The sequence below is a fragment of the Jaculus jaculus genome, chromosome 2 (assembly GCF_020740685.1).
Source record: "Jaculus jaculus isolate mJacJac1 chromosome 2, mJacJac1.mat.Y.cur, whole genome shotgun sequence".
Taxonomy (NCBI): domain Eukaryota; kingdom Metazoa; phylum Chordata; class Mammalia; order Rodentia; family Dipodidae; genus Jaculus; species Jaculus jaculus.
In genome coordinates, this window is record NC_059103.1 from 82251661 (window position 1) to 82266535 (window position 14875).

The window sequence follows — 14875 nt, forward strand, 5'->3', positions numbered from 1 at the left end:
TCTTCGTTGTGGAGCATCGGGCTGCCTTGCTGTGCTTGCTAGAGAACTTAGGCTAGAATCCCTTTTCTTCTTCACCATCCATTAAGTGCAAACTAACTAACCCCTGTCAGTCCAAATGCCTGTCTGCGGAACTAACCATGGCTCCCAAGTCACTTTGGCCATCTTCCTTGGTTGGTTCCCCCACTCTCAAAGTGAACTCCACACTGTTCTCTCACTCCACAGACATATCTGAGAGAACTTTCTAAACGCATTCATGACAACACTTGAAAACCTTAAGATCTATTCTTGCTTAAAACTATTGATAGTTTCTCAAGGGCCACCTTCAGAAGGCTCACCTCTCTGGGTCCTTGAGCCGGGTCAGGCCTGTCATTGCTTCCTTCACTGGCAATCCAGCCACACCTGACTCTGCAGTTCCCAGAACAGGGGTGTACTTTGACACTGTCCTAACCTCTTCACCAATTTCTGTTTGTGAAACGCCCCAACCCTTCCCTGCCATTCCCTAGTCCTTGTTTGTCTGGCTTCTTTCTTCCTTGTCCTTAGTAGCTTTGAACTGAAACCTATGTCCTAAACACTTTCTAACCCTTCCGTGACTTTTACCAAGCTGTACTGTGGCATTTGAGCAGTTTCATAAACCACCAATGGCAGTATTCTTACTCACTAGCCACAGAGCTATGGGAGCTGGGGTGGACTGGTGTTTCTGGGATTTAAAGGTATCTAAAAGAGAAATCATAGTTCTTACTATAGTCTCAGTAAGGTTTATTTTTTACCTTATTTATCTTGTCTGGGTGACGCAATGACGTGTCATGCTTTCACTGTTGACACTGCATCTTAATAAACACTAACCAGTGTGTTCTAAGAACTTAATACTGTAAAAACAAGTCTAAGAAAAAGTTTCTTGAGTCTAGGGTTCACACTAAGAAAAATCACTCTGTCCTTTATTTATTTTTTCTTCCCTCATTTTCCTAGGCTCAGGCCAGGTTGCTAATTGGGTAACTTTTTATCTTAATTATCTAGCCAGCTTTAATGGCTTCGCAAGTTCCCTGGACCTGAAGGGCCGCTTTTCCATCATTAAAACAGCTTCTGAGTATCACATACAAGGAGCCTCGGCTTTTGCTGCGAAGGGGGAAAGCCGACCCTGAGTGAAGACGAGGGTGGGCAGGCGTTCTCGTGAAAAGTGGGACAAGCATGCAGTTTGCACCCACTGCTTTCTGCCTTCCTCCAACGTCCAGGATTTAACGTCTCCTAAGCCTCAAGTTAACACCAGAGTTCCTCTCCGCTGTACACCCCAGTCTCCGTGACAGTACGATGGTCCGGTGTGCACCTCTGGCACGTCCTGCAGCCTCGCCGGGGTTTCGGTGGGGTTCTCTCTGTCTCTGTCTCTGTCTCTGTCTCTGTCTCTCTCTCTCTCTCTCGCTGTCTCGCTGTCTCTCTCTTCTTAGCTCGGGTGGCAGAAATGTGGACTGGCGGTTACTCCCGCGATGCTGGCCGGGAAGGTCTTGATGCTGGAGCTTTGGGTCGCAGGGCTGGGGTGTGTGCCGCCAGGAGCAAGGAAGAGAGAAGGAGTGAGTGTGAGTGTGAGTGTGCGTGTGGGGCACGCTGGCGCGCAGCGGGAGAGGCAAGGGGACGGAGGGGGAGGCGGCGGGCAGAGAGAGGAGGGGCGGCGGGCAGCGGCGGGGCGGGAGGGGCTGGGCTGGGAGGGGCGGCGGCTGGGCTGGTGCAGTGACACGCGGGAGGGAGAGCACACAGTCCCAGCTCGCTGCCGGGAGAGAGCGGAGCGGAGGGGAGCGCAGCGAGCCGCGCACCAGCCGCCGCCTGTGCCGCCGGGCGCCCTGCTCCGGGCTCCGGCCGCTCTCCGCTGTCCCGAGCTCCGCAGCATCCTCCCGCTACCCCGCGCCCGCACGCTCCCCGCCGCTGCCAGGCCTCCGGGCGCCTTCCCGGGAGCCCCGCCGCTCCCCTCGCCACTTCGCACCAACTTCAGCGGCCAACCTTTGAAGTTTGCAGCGCCCACCGCGAAGTTGGGGCACTCGGGCAGAAGCAGCAGTTTTCTATCTGCCGCCGTCCCCGCCATCCAGTCGTCCGGATCCTGGTCCTTACCATCTTGGCGGGATCCGGGTACCGGGTTTCGCGCACCTCGGGGAGAAGTCTCCCCTTCTCTCTAGGAAAAAAAAAAAAAAAACAAAACCCGAAGTTTTAAAGGTAAGCTAGAGGCAAGCAACCCTTGACTCCTCGACGCCCTGCCCCCGGGAGCCCCTACCCAGCAGCCCTCACCCCCAAGGGCTCACCCGGGATCGAGCTGGAGCGCGCGTCAGCAAACCAGACAGAGGCGGTCAAGGTTTCCCTGGCCATCCTATGCACTGGAGTGGGGGGCGTGGGGTGGCCTGGGGTGCTTCTGTGTTCCTGGATGGGTTGGGGCTGGGCTTCCCTGAGCACTGCGAGGCTGGGGAATGAAGGTCTCCAGAACCGCAGTCTTTAGACTCAACTTGTATTGGACTCTAACTCTGCCCTGCTGCCGGGTGGACTATTGCTTATTGCTTATTGCGGTTCGTAGCCTTCCTGTCGCCGCGGGAGAGCGGGAGGGTCTGAGAAGCTGGGGTGTTACAAGGTGGGCGTCAGGGCCAGCAGAGCGGGGTCTGCGCAGCTTGTGGGATTTGGGGCGCGGAGGTCTCCCGGGAACCAGCGGATCTCTACTGGACTCCCCTTGAATACCCCCGCCGCACTTTCTCCTTTCGTCCTGGGCGAAGTAGGCGAGCGTCGAGCGTCGCCAGAGAAACTTCCTTGAGCTGGATGGTCCGGGACCCGCTCACACTTCTGCCCAGTGGCGGAGCAGCTAGCGAGGCTCATCCCCTCCCGCTCCACCCCGGCGACCTGATGTGGTGAATTCGCCGTCGGGGAGCCAGTAGGGGTCCGTCGCTGTGCGCCACCTTTCTCTCCAGCCGAATCGCCGCGGTCTTCACTCTAGACGTTTGACTTCAGATACCCTCTAATCTTGGGGACATTTCACTAACCGCGGGATTTGGGGTGCCTTTTCGCTTCACTGCACCCCCTTCTTCCCCGCTCTACCACGCGCCCCTGCCCCAATCTAAGGCTTGAGTTTCTCCGAGTCTCCAGCGGCCCGGACCCCTCGAGGTGGCAGCCAGCGCGCCGCTCTCCCCGGGACCCCTTTGGAGCGCTTTCCTTCTTCTGTTCTAGGAACGACCCCTGGTTCCCTGAAATTAAGACTTTAGCGGGGGGGGGGGGGGGCGGCGGGGGCGGCGGAGGAGGAATGAACCTGAACAAATGTCTCTGGTTTTGATTTTCAGTTTTAGTAACTTAGTTGGGTTGGCACATTTATTTACTTCTCATCTTCCGATCCCGCTAAATCATAGGGAAGAATTTTATTATCATAATTTAGTAGCTGATCTCCTTCAGCACACTGCCCTCTCATCCCCCTCCGCCCCTCCTCCTGCTGCCTGGCTTCCTAACCTTTTTTTTCTTTTCTGGAGGAGGGGATCTGCGCGCCTCCCCTTCTCCTCCTCCCACCCGGTCCTTGCTCGCCTGTGAGAACCAGGGGCGTCATCAATAGAAATAAATAGGACCCCCGCTCTATTCTCCGCCCCTTCAAACAAGTGAAACCCTCCCCGGGTTCACAGAGTAGAGATAAAACATCCCTCCCTCCCGAGGGAGCTGCTGAGGATTTGATGGGTTTGAATTGTTTTATTATCCTGAAAGAAGTGATGGATGGGTGTGAGAGGGAGTCCGCATAGAGAGCAGAGTGTGCTGAAGCGGGTGGTATTTATTATTATCCATTATTACTTATTAAGAGTGATAATAAGGCCGTAAACCTATCTGAGGAATGTTTACACCGGCTTGATTTTTATGTCAGTCTCTTATTACAGTGGTTTCAGAAAGTGCAAACACTACAGCCTTATTCATGCCTTACACTCATTCTGCATATGGGATTAATCAACTGTCAAAAAAGATACCGTGGTTTTGCCAGGTTTAATTCACGAACTCGCAGAGGGTTGCAGCCCTGTGAAGTGTCATTGCTTCACCCACTTTCTCAGTGTCCAAAACTTGGCAACATAATTAATTATGGTCCCAATTCCCATATTCAATCTCAACCTATATTCAGGGTTATATTAAAATATCCCATCACTTATTCTCTAAAAGTGACTCTAAAGATTTTTAAATTCTAGTGTGGTGGGAGGTTGGGGGTACAAGAGGATCAACTAGGAATGAAGGGCCCAGAAAGTAAAACAAAAAAAACAAAAAATGCTATTTCAAATTTCTTTCACAAATGCTTCTTCCTTCAAAGAAAGACATGACACATTTCATCGCTGCACAATTCTTTACGTTAGTGACTGTCCTTAATCTTTACCACACACTTGAAACAGAACAGCTTGCAGCCTTGTCGGGATTACTGTTTTCATTTTTGTGTCAGGACGTTTTATTCATTAAACCTTTATGTCAAAGGCTCAGACTCATGGCAGCAACACTCTGTTTTAATTAGTAGCTATTATAAAAAAGAAGCTAGAACTCTGTAATGGGTCTAAATTGCCATGAGTTATATGTGGTTTAAATTACGCATTTATTTCAGCAGAAATGAAACCATGAATACAAAACATCTTTTAATCACTTGCAGATACAGCTTTTATCTCCAAAGATGTAACAAAATGTATAATTGCAAGCTCCCCTTCTGTGGATGAGGAAAGCCCTTACCCTCAGTTTATTTGTCCTGGCTCTTATTTAACATCCATGTGGTAGGGCATGGATGTGAGAAGAGTCATGTCCTGACTGCCAATATGGTACAAGGGAAGGCTGCATTCCCAGCAGCCACAATGGGTTGGTCTTATGTAACTTAGAGATTTTTTCAGTTGACGTCATAAAACTGGCCATTTAGAATTTTGGTTTCCTCACTCAGTTTCACGAAGCAGACACTATACGTGGCAGGGAAAAACATGTATTTTAAGACTGATAATTTATTTGAAATCGAGGAAAGATGAAAATAAAATGCCTTTGTCTTCTTTTATTTCTTAGCAGTTCTGTTCAGCCTAGCTAGAGACCAGAATCTTTTATTTTCAAGCTGATTGTGATTTCTTTTCTTCTTGTCCTCACTGTTAGAACACGAACTTTTCATCTTGACATAACAAATATTTTAGTGATTATGCTGAATTCTCAGAAAGCATATCTGAGTATGTGAACTACAAATAATTTGCAGATTATAATTATTTTAATGTTTCTTTCCTTCGTAATGATAGCTGACTCTAGTGACCAAGCAGTATGCCCTCACAACCACCCCACCACCTGTGTGTGTATGTGTGTGTGTGTCTGCGCATGCACACATGTGCATGGGCAATCTTGTTTTGTGGAACATGTACCATAGAAACCCTCAGTTAAGGATTACTCCCTGCTGGTCACCATCATCTGTACTGGGTCAATGGCAAGGTGACTAACAGAAAAGCATCAGCTAATTCACTGAACTTGAGGTCATTTCTTAGCCAAGAGTTTATGTTGAAGTAGTTTTGAAAAATATAATTCCCCAGTACTTAACTATTTCCTTTAAAAATACTGAGCTGAAACAAATTTCACTCAGTGCCCTACATAAGAAATGAAAAAAGAAAGAAATGATGACTAAAATGTTAGAAGTCATGCTTCAATGTTCATTTCCTTCTAGAAAAGAAAATAAATATAGGAAAACTGATATTTTGATGGATCCTACTACAATGGTATGCTGACCATGAATTTGGTTAGATTCTGGGGGAGGAAACAACATGTCAGTGTCTGTGTTTTTAGAGTCATGGTAGTCTCTCAGGACACTTCTGAGATGATGCCTGGCATGGCCCACAGGTGTACAGAGCAGGTGTATTCTAGGCTGCTCACTTCTGAAACAAAAAAAGAGCCTAGAGATCCCACTTCCTTTTGGTAGTTTGCTAAAATCTGCAAATCAACAAGTCCATAAGTTTTATTCTTTTGAAACACTCCAGAAAGATGAAATTGATACTATAATATAAATCACCAAAAATTTAAAAAAAAAAACTGTTGTTTTTTGTGCCTTAAAAAAACTTAAGGGTAGAGAATTTGACCAGTTTGGAGTCAACTCAAGCTAGTAATAAAGATATGTAGGATTTTCCCTCTGGGATGAAGAAACAGATTTGACCATAGAACAGATGAAGATTGTGTCCCATTTTGGTGTCATGCTTTCCAAAGGAATTCATTGAGCAAGATTTGATTTAAACTTCTCAAATTTATAATAAAGTACAGAGGCTTCCAAGATCATAGCTCATTATATCTTCAGTAATTTTGAGATCCATTGGAAAGACTTATTTATAGTTTGTTGGTGAAGAGTTCATGTTTTTTATTTGATATTTTTCCTGTAGCAAATTAGAATATGATACATATTTAGTATTTCATATCTCTTCTGTCATATGTTAGTCTGACTTGTGAAAACCCTGAAATAAATATTCTCTATAAGAAAGAACACTATGGGTCTCATACTAATATAAATTTGGATAGTTAATAGATCAAATGTCTCTTTTAGTTCTTCTCTTGGAAATAATTTGCTGCCTTTTATGGTCATGAGAAAGTAAAAGATGTTTTAGAAATAATGAGGTTGTATGAAGTTTGGAAGGACTTCAACACATAATCATGTGATTAGAAATCAACTCATTCCAGCAGAACTCCTAGACCCTGTGAAGTGTGGAGACATTCAATTATAAAAAGAAAGTTAGAAAAGTTAACTTAGGCAATATACCTGCATGTCAGTTTTCTAACTGAAATGATGTCTGCTAATAACATAAACAGTCAACATTGGCTAAACTAAGGGGCCACTGTACAAGTAACTGTTGGTGTCTCTTCTCCCTAAGAGGAAGTCAAGCTAAAATTTCTCTTTTCCAGCTCTGATCCCAGAGAATATATGACTCAATTTAAAGGCATAGCCAAAATATGGGCTACATTCAAATGTGCATTTTATCCACAACTAAAGATCATAATCTCTGTACCTTGTTTTATAAGTCATTGTCCTTATCTCCACAGATGTAGATAAAATGAAACTCAGGTTTCTTTGTAATATCAGTCATAAAATCTAAACTCATAAACAAAAAGACTTACAGAGTATAATTGTTTTAGAATCACCATAGCTGTTTTTAAAAAATATATAAGAACTATGAACAGTTATATGCAGACTGACAAAACTGTGTTTGGATGGTTGGCAAAGAGGCAATGAGGGGCAAGTACTTGGTATTTATTGGCAAATACATTGTTACATTGGCAAAGCCAATGTAAAAGGGCCTGATTTGTTTAAGATTTAGATGTTGCAAGCATTAAGCCCTTACTGGAATGTGAGTGGTTACAATTTATAGCCCAATGTAGAGAAACATAATCCACAGTCGGCCATGTACACCTTGGGATGGCTTTGATGACTCTCTTGAGGTCAGCTCATATGTACACACTACACCCATAGGCATCGCCAAGTGCAGCATTTCACATTTTATTTCAGCAGTAAAATTCATTCTTATTGAATTATCAGCCATACCAAAGCTCCACACAACTATAAATGCACGTGAGCTTTTTAGTTCAAATATACATTTAGAAACACATAAGCACATTTTACTGATCTGAATACATTAGTTTACATTTGTATGTGCATACATTATCATGTAGATCTCATTATTATATGCATTTGCATTCACTAAAATGTAATGACACTATCAAAGCTCCAAAATTTAATTGATTCAGAAATATTTGATCATGTGTTCAAAGAGTCATTTCTTGCCCTACTGATGACAATGACCAGAAACAAAGGTGTTAGCTAAAACACATGGACACTTGGTTTCACTTTTATCTCTTTGCCTCATTTGGTCTTCAGTAACTTGTCAGTTCTTTTGGTGATCTTTCAAAGTTTGTAGAAATGTACTAGGAAAATATATTACTTCTATGGAGAAATAAAGCCACATCTTCAGTGGGAGATTAAAAAGACAACATTCTAACAGCCTCAGTAGCAGGATACTCTCTCTACCAATAAATCACCTCAAGGCAAGTCACAAGAGTGCAAGTCTGAGAGTAGCTATAGAAGACACTCAGCTCAACCAGATTTCTCAGGGCACTAAAGAATTACCATAATTTTTTTTCTAGAGATTGGAAGATTTCTAAGTGTGTAAAGCACGAGTCAGTAACTGACTTCAGATCCCCAGCACCTACATAAAGCCAGATGATGTTATGATATAGCATACATCTTAGTCGCAGTGCACTTACCAAGAGGTGGAAAGTGGAGAAAGGAGGATTGAGTAGGAGCTTGTGGTCCAGCTAGCCTGATAAACATGAGTGATCCTGTCGCAAAGAAGGTAGAAGACCAACATCTAAGGTCCTCCTCTGACCTCCATGCATGCACTATGGCACACACATAGCACACATGTACACACACACAGAGTTATTTTTTCTTATTTTCTTATTGTTTTTTTTTTAATAATTTATTTATTTGAGAGAGGGAAAGAGGCAGAGAGAAAAAGAAAGAGAGAGTGCGAATAGACACATCAGGCCTTCCAGCCACTGCAAACGAACTCCAAATGTATGAGCCACCTTGTGCATGTGGATTACATGGGTACTGGGGAATCAAACCGAGGAAAGTGCCTTAACTGCTAAGCCATCTGTCCAGCCCCTTATTTTTAATGTTATTTCTTTATTTGCAATCAGAGAGAAAAAAGGAAAAGTGAGAGTGGTTTAGAGATAGTGAGTATGGGCTTGCCATGGTCTCTCACCCAGTGCAGACATACTCCAGATGAATGTCCTACTTTGTGCTTTGTCTTTACATGGATATTGTGGAATAATAGCTGTGCTGACAGGCTTTATACAAGGAAGCACCTTTTATCCCTGAGAAATATGTTCAGCATTCTTAATTTTAGAAGTAAGTTTGTTTGACAGAGCCACCTCTAAGTTTGAAGTTACTGCTATGAAGGTAGGCAGAATAAAATGATATCAGCTAGCACCTTACAAAGACTTGTTAATGGCTATGTAAAGCCAGGCAGAAATGAGGCTTTCCTAATATAAAATTTTAGTGAGAGATGAAAATATTTATATAAAAATGCATAACCATACATCTATACATATGTATATATACAAATATATGTATATGTATAGACAGATAGAGAGAGAGAGAGAGAGAGAGAGAGAGCATGCACTCTTGATAATTAGCTTCTGCTAATTCTGTCCCTTGTATTTTAATGTTTGTACCTATGGCCAACTTCATGGTTCGCATTGAGAATGATTTCATGCTTGATTGATGACTTCATGAGATTGTTTTGAAAAGGCCTTTGTACACCAGTCCCCATATATTTTCATTTTTACTGGGCCCCACAAATGCATCTTAGTATGAATTTAAGGCATAAAATCTTCATACTCAGGAATTATATGGGACAAAATTACCTTCAAGGTTAAGCCCAGTGAATATTTACATTTAAGAATTTGACTTTTAAGTTAAATGAAAGATACAGAATCTGCCTTTGAAAGACTTTTGTAGAAATTTCCCAATGCTCATAAAGTATCTTTTAAAATAGAGAGCCTTACAATGGGATTACCTTTATGCAGCATTTGTATATATGGGGATAAAAAGGAAATTTTGCAAGATCTTTTATAATTTATTTTTATGTGCATAGTAAGAAGTTTTGTAAATATTTAACATGCAGATCAACAAACCACTCTTATTCATCATATCAGAAGTCAATAAGCAAAATGACACGACAAAAGTGAAAGACATTCTGAACTAAAATCCAAGGCAAAAATCAAAGAAATTCTCACTTTTCCTGTCAACAAACTACCACTGAATTTAGCTAGGGAAGGATTTGCAAGGTACATGTTTTTCTTTATCCACTGAAACTATGTTGATGATTAAACTATATAATGTATATGCTGCAACATTTCCACTCTAAAAGAGTTGGACTACAGAATGCAGACAACAATGGACAAATGAGAGGTATTGCAACAAGGTGAACAAGACACGGAAAAGAAGCTGGGACAAACTAGTTACTATTACTCAGAATATGTGTATGTGCTTGTATAGCACTTAATCTTTCACCTGTTAGCAATAAATACATATCATACCTTACCCCAATTTGAAAATATCAGTATTCTGACCATTAAAAAAATGTCAATTTTTTCTTGTACATGTTGCATTTTGGATAGTTTTTGAAATTTTTGTTTTCCATAAAGTTGTCTGTTTTTAACTAATATTAAAATTGTTTCTGTGAAATACTTGAGTGGTAAGGAGTAGTTTGTATACAAATGAATGAAAATATTTATTGCAACAAGATAATGAGAGATATTATAAACATACACAAAGAATATTTCTCTCTAAGAAATATTTCATTTATTTATTTTCAAAGAGAAAGAGAGATGGGGGGGGATGAAGATGGGCATGGGCACACCTGGGCCTCTAGCCACTGCAAGCAAACTCCAAATGAATGTACTACTTTGTATATCTGGTTTACATGGGTACTGGGGAATTTAACCCAGATTGTTAGGTTTTGTAGGCAAGTACCCTAACTGTTGAGCCATCTCCCCAGCCCACAAAAACTATTACAAATATTCTATATGTTAAAAACCTTTATTACATATAAGGAAAAATAAGCTCAGACTAGCAAGTGTGCACATGCCCATATTTGGCAGCCAAACTGAACCTGTATTTAACAATATTTATTTATTTATAGAGAAAGAATAGGCAAACCAGGGCTTCAGCCAATGCAAACAAACTCCAGACACCTGCATCGCCTTGTGCACATGTGCAACATTGCATGCATGTGTCACTGTGTATCTGGCTTACATGGGACCTGAAGATTCAAACATGAGTTCTTAGGCTTCACAGGTAAGTGCCTCAACCATGAAGCCACCTTTCCAGCCCTGAATCTATCATTTTTAGTGAAATATCTATATTTAAAGTTTTCTGGCATAAAATAATACCAATCACCCAGCAGTTTTAGGCCTCTCTTCCTGCTGGCAGTCTCCATCTGTGTAAGGATCCTGAGTGTGTGAAGTGTGGCTCTCACCAGCTTAAGCCTTTCTGTGGTGGAAAAACCATGACTTACTGTATACATTACTTTTTCAAAGAGGCAAGGATAGCATAATTTTGGGTCTGAATTCCCATATTGTGCCAGTGTTTGTGGTTTTTCATCTATGTAATTGTTGTAGGTTTACATGATTTTGTTATTTCATCAAAATTCATTATAAATCCCTCATTAAAAGTAATTGTAAGGTCCATTTGCAGTGTTCTTTTTAAAATTCTTTTGTTTTACCATCTCTTAATCCATAAATAATGATGCCAAACATTGACTCCCCACATTCCTTTCTTTTTATATTTTTCTGTGTTTGGGTAGGGGTATGTACACACTCCGGCCTGCCTGTGGAGGTCAGAAGACAACTAAAGTGTCTCCTTGTTTGACGCAGAGTCTCCTGTTCACTTCTGCATATATGAGCCTTGCTGGCCCATTAGCTTCCAGGAATTCTCTTATTGGTGCCTCTTATGTCAGTATGGTTATACTGGGTTATAGGCATGTGCTACCAAGCCTTGTTTGATGTAAGTTCTGGACATCTGAACTCAGGTCATCATGCTTGCACAATAAGAATTTGAGCCATCTCCCAGCCTAACATGTACATCTTAACTCCTTGCTAAATCCAGTGCCTGAGAAGTATGGGCACACTCTAGCAAGATGCAAGCTACCTTTATTTATTAAGCCATATTGATGTCTCCATATATCTTGGGTGATAGAGGCTGTCAGAAAGAATGTTATGGGTTTACTATTATATGGTCATTTAAAAATTTCAACAAGATCTTGGCCTTACCTTGCTGCTTCTAGATAGGATATAATTGAAAAGCTAACTGACCTTGTTCCTGACAGGTAAGTAAAGACAAAATAATCTAATGCTGGATCTCCTTTTTATACCTGTATTTAAAAAGAAGGCCAAAATATGTCTGTTACTGTTAAACATTTGTGGGGGTTTTTTTGTTTTGTTTTTTTTTTTTCTTATGGTGCTATAGATCAGTGGTAAAGTGCTTGGCTAGTCTTCACAAGACTCTGAGTTTCATTCTCAATACTTAAAAACTAATTCCCCCAAAATAGTTTGAGAAACTGGCTTATAATTTGGGGGTAGAGATTTTTTGATATTAAAAGACATTCATATCCAATCCTAGAATGGTCTTCACATGGTTAGAACTTCATCTTACATCTTTGCATCTCAACACAGACATGTCTTGTCTTTGGCTTTTACAACTTTTAACTCTCCAACATTGGATAAATAAAAATTGAAATTTCATGATAATAAAGAATGGAAATACATAAAGAACAGACCAAAAATTAAATTCAGATGTCTGTAGGAAAATTCAGTATTGAATTGATGGGGAAAAAAGATGTGGAAAGAGTTCACCTGAGCTATAAGAAAGCTAAGTGGAGAAAGAAATAGAAACTTATGTTAGCTGTCCTTCCTTCAAGGTTCTCTAAATGACAAGGAAGACAGAAACCTGTGTCCTTGGAGAACATTATCTCATCTTTCCAAACATGGAGCTTTCTTTGTTTCAGGGGAAGGGACTAGAATATTGTAGAAGAAATACATACGTAACGACTGTTACTTTTAAGTTCCTGCTTCTCTAAAAATAGTATACTTCTGTATTCTCCTTTTCTCTCTCTTTTTAACCCCCAGAAATAGGTGTAATTTAGTGTTCAGTCATCTTAACTAAAAACCCTAGTACATCTACTCACACATCTATGGATTTATTATATCTCTTAAAGTACAATGATAGGCATTAATGTTTTGAGAGTCTCAAAATAAAAGTACATGAGTATCAGAGGATGCAAAAGAAACAAAGCCACCCACAACATGCCTATCCAAGTGCAGCAATGGTATTAGCATGGTTATGTTCTAGGAGCTCCCAGAGCTGTGGAACCAGTCTGTGCATTTTAAAGGTAAATGGAGTTATTTGTGTACTTATTAAGGTTTGAAAAGCTCTTGTTCATAGCACTCCTTTATCAGATCAGAATATATCCTGATCCAATTAAAATGTTCACATTTTCAAAGAAAAAGAAGCCCCTCTGTGTAATATACTGTGTTTATTCTACCAGGATATGCCTGTGTTCTTAAGGGAAGAGACAGTGCACCTATACACAACATATTCAGACCATCCACCTCATGCCTTCTACCTATGGCAGTCATGCCTGGCTTCTACATGGGAGCTGGGGATCCTAACTAAGGTCCTCCTGCTTGCATGGCAAGCACTTTAGTGACTAAGTCATCTTCCAAAATCCCTTAATTGATTTTTTTAACAGAAAATATAAATGATTTATTAATTTATTTATTGAGAGAGAGAGAGAGAACACCAAAGCCTCTAGCAATTGCAAAGGAACTCCAGATGCGTGTACCATCATGTGCATCTGGTTTCTGTGGGCCTAGGTCCTTAGGCTTCATGGGCATGCACCTTAACTGCTAAGCCATCTTTCCAGCCCTGCAACAGATTTTTTTTTTTAATGCAAGATGACAACCTGAATACTATAAAACATGAACAAAGAGATGGAGAATGTGTAGGCAAGCTGGCTAGTGAAGTGCAGGGAGTTGATCACCTCTGCATCTACAGTTTGGGAAGAAAACAGAACAAAGTGGAGAGAGTGCATGTGCAAAAGAATTTGATGGTTCACAGATCATGTGTGTCAGTGAAGTCATTGTAAGTAGCAGTGAGCACTGTGTCTCTAGGGCCAGTGTGGCAATACCATTCTCCACCCTCCAGCTGCCTCCTCAGAAACTACTATTGCATTTATGTCATCAAATATGGACACCAGGTCAGGGCAGGGCCATAGTGTGTGGCATGAGACTGTTCTGGCAGAGGAAGGAATGGGGATCAGGAACAAAGCTAGGAGAGGCCATGGCTCTGCACTGGTGGACATCAGATGTAACAAGGTTCTGGAGTGCAGAATGAGTCCTGGGGATTTGGCAAGCGGCTACTCCTCACTTACATGCTGTAGGAAAGCTCAGGATGTTTCTGATGGGAAATATTTTAGATTACCTTCCTCTCCGGTATTAGCTTCTCAAAGTAAGCAATATAATTCAGCAAACATTTATTTAGTACTGACTTTCTGCAAGGAAACTAAAAATGGCCACCTAAGGGATATAAAGATGAGTAAAAAGTAATTTCTGCTCATAAACTTATGCCACATAAGCCTCATAAAGAGCTTCTTTTTCCATAGGGACCAGAGCAAATATAAGACTACATATAAGTCAAGTGGGATAAGAAAGGACTATAAGCAACAAAGTGTGGTGTCCACAAGGACTGTGATCCTGCCTTATCAGTCCCTGTGTTGCCCTGGAGACCTGCAATAGACCCTTAATAGGCACAAGTTGAGTCACTGGCAGTGTTCAGAGAGATCTCCGATAAGAAGCCATCTAAATAAACACTTCCCTCTGCCATCCTAATAATCATCTCTCTGGAGACTTTATAGCACTTTGTTTTGCAACTAGACTCCTGAAAAATCATAAAGCATCCTTACCCTAGTGGGATGCCTCTAACATTTGAAACCACTCCTTCCCTTTAGTGTAATGCCCTTGTCAAGCCCAGACTCCTCTCTAATGTCCTGCTGGCCCCTGAGATGAGCTGGGAGAGATATGGGCCTCTAATCTGTCTTCATCTGATAATAGGCCTAAAAGCTGCTGATGGCCTCTCTGGCTTTAGCTCCTGCCAGGGCCGGTCTTTCTGTCTCTGTGGCCTGATAGCAAGTCCCTCTCAGTTTGCTAGTTGGAGTTGACTTGCAGGTAAGGCAGAAACACCATGTGTGAAGCCTAGGAGACCAGTGTCTGTCCTGAGCCTCTATCTTCCATATCTGTTGTAAGTCCCTTCCTTTTCCACCTTTATGGGCTGTACATAAATTCC

The 14875-nt window shown here is 41.8% G+C and overlaps 1 protein-coding gene across 2 annotated transcripts in view; it reads left to right on the plus strand.

Moving 5' to 3' along the window:
- The first annotated feature begins 1851 nt into the window (after positions 1-1851).
- Positions 1852-14875, plus strand: part of Ndnf (neuron derived neurotrophic factor) — a 35064-nt gene continuing 22040 nt past the window's right edge. The window contains exon 1 of one of the 2 annotated variants that reach the window (XM_004658557.2): positions 1852-2196. The gene's annotated coding sequence lies outside the window, so the exon portion shown is untranslated. Of the gene's footprint in view, positions 2197-10812; positions 10832-14875 lie in introns of those variants that run through there. The other variant, XM_045143021.1, reaches the window with a different exon arrangement.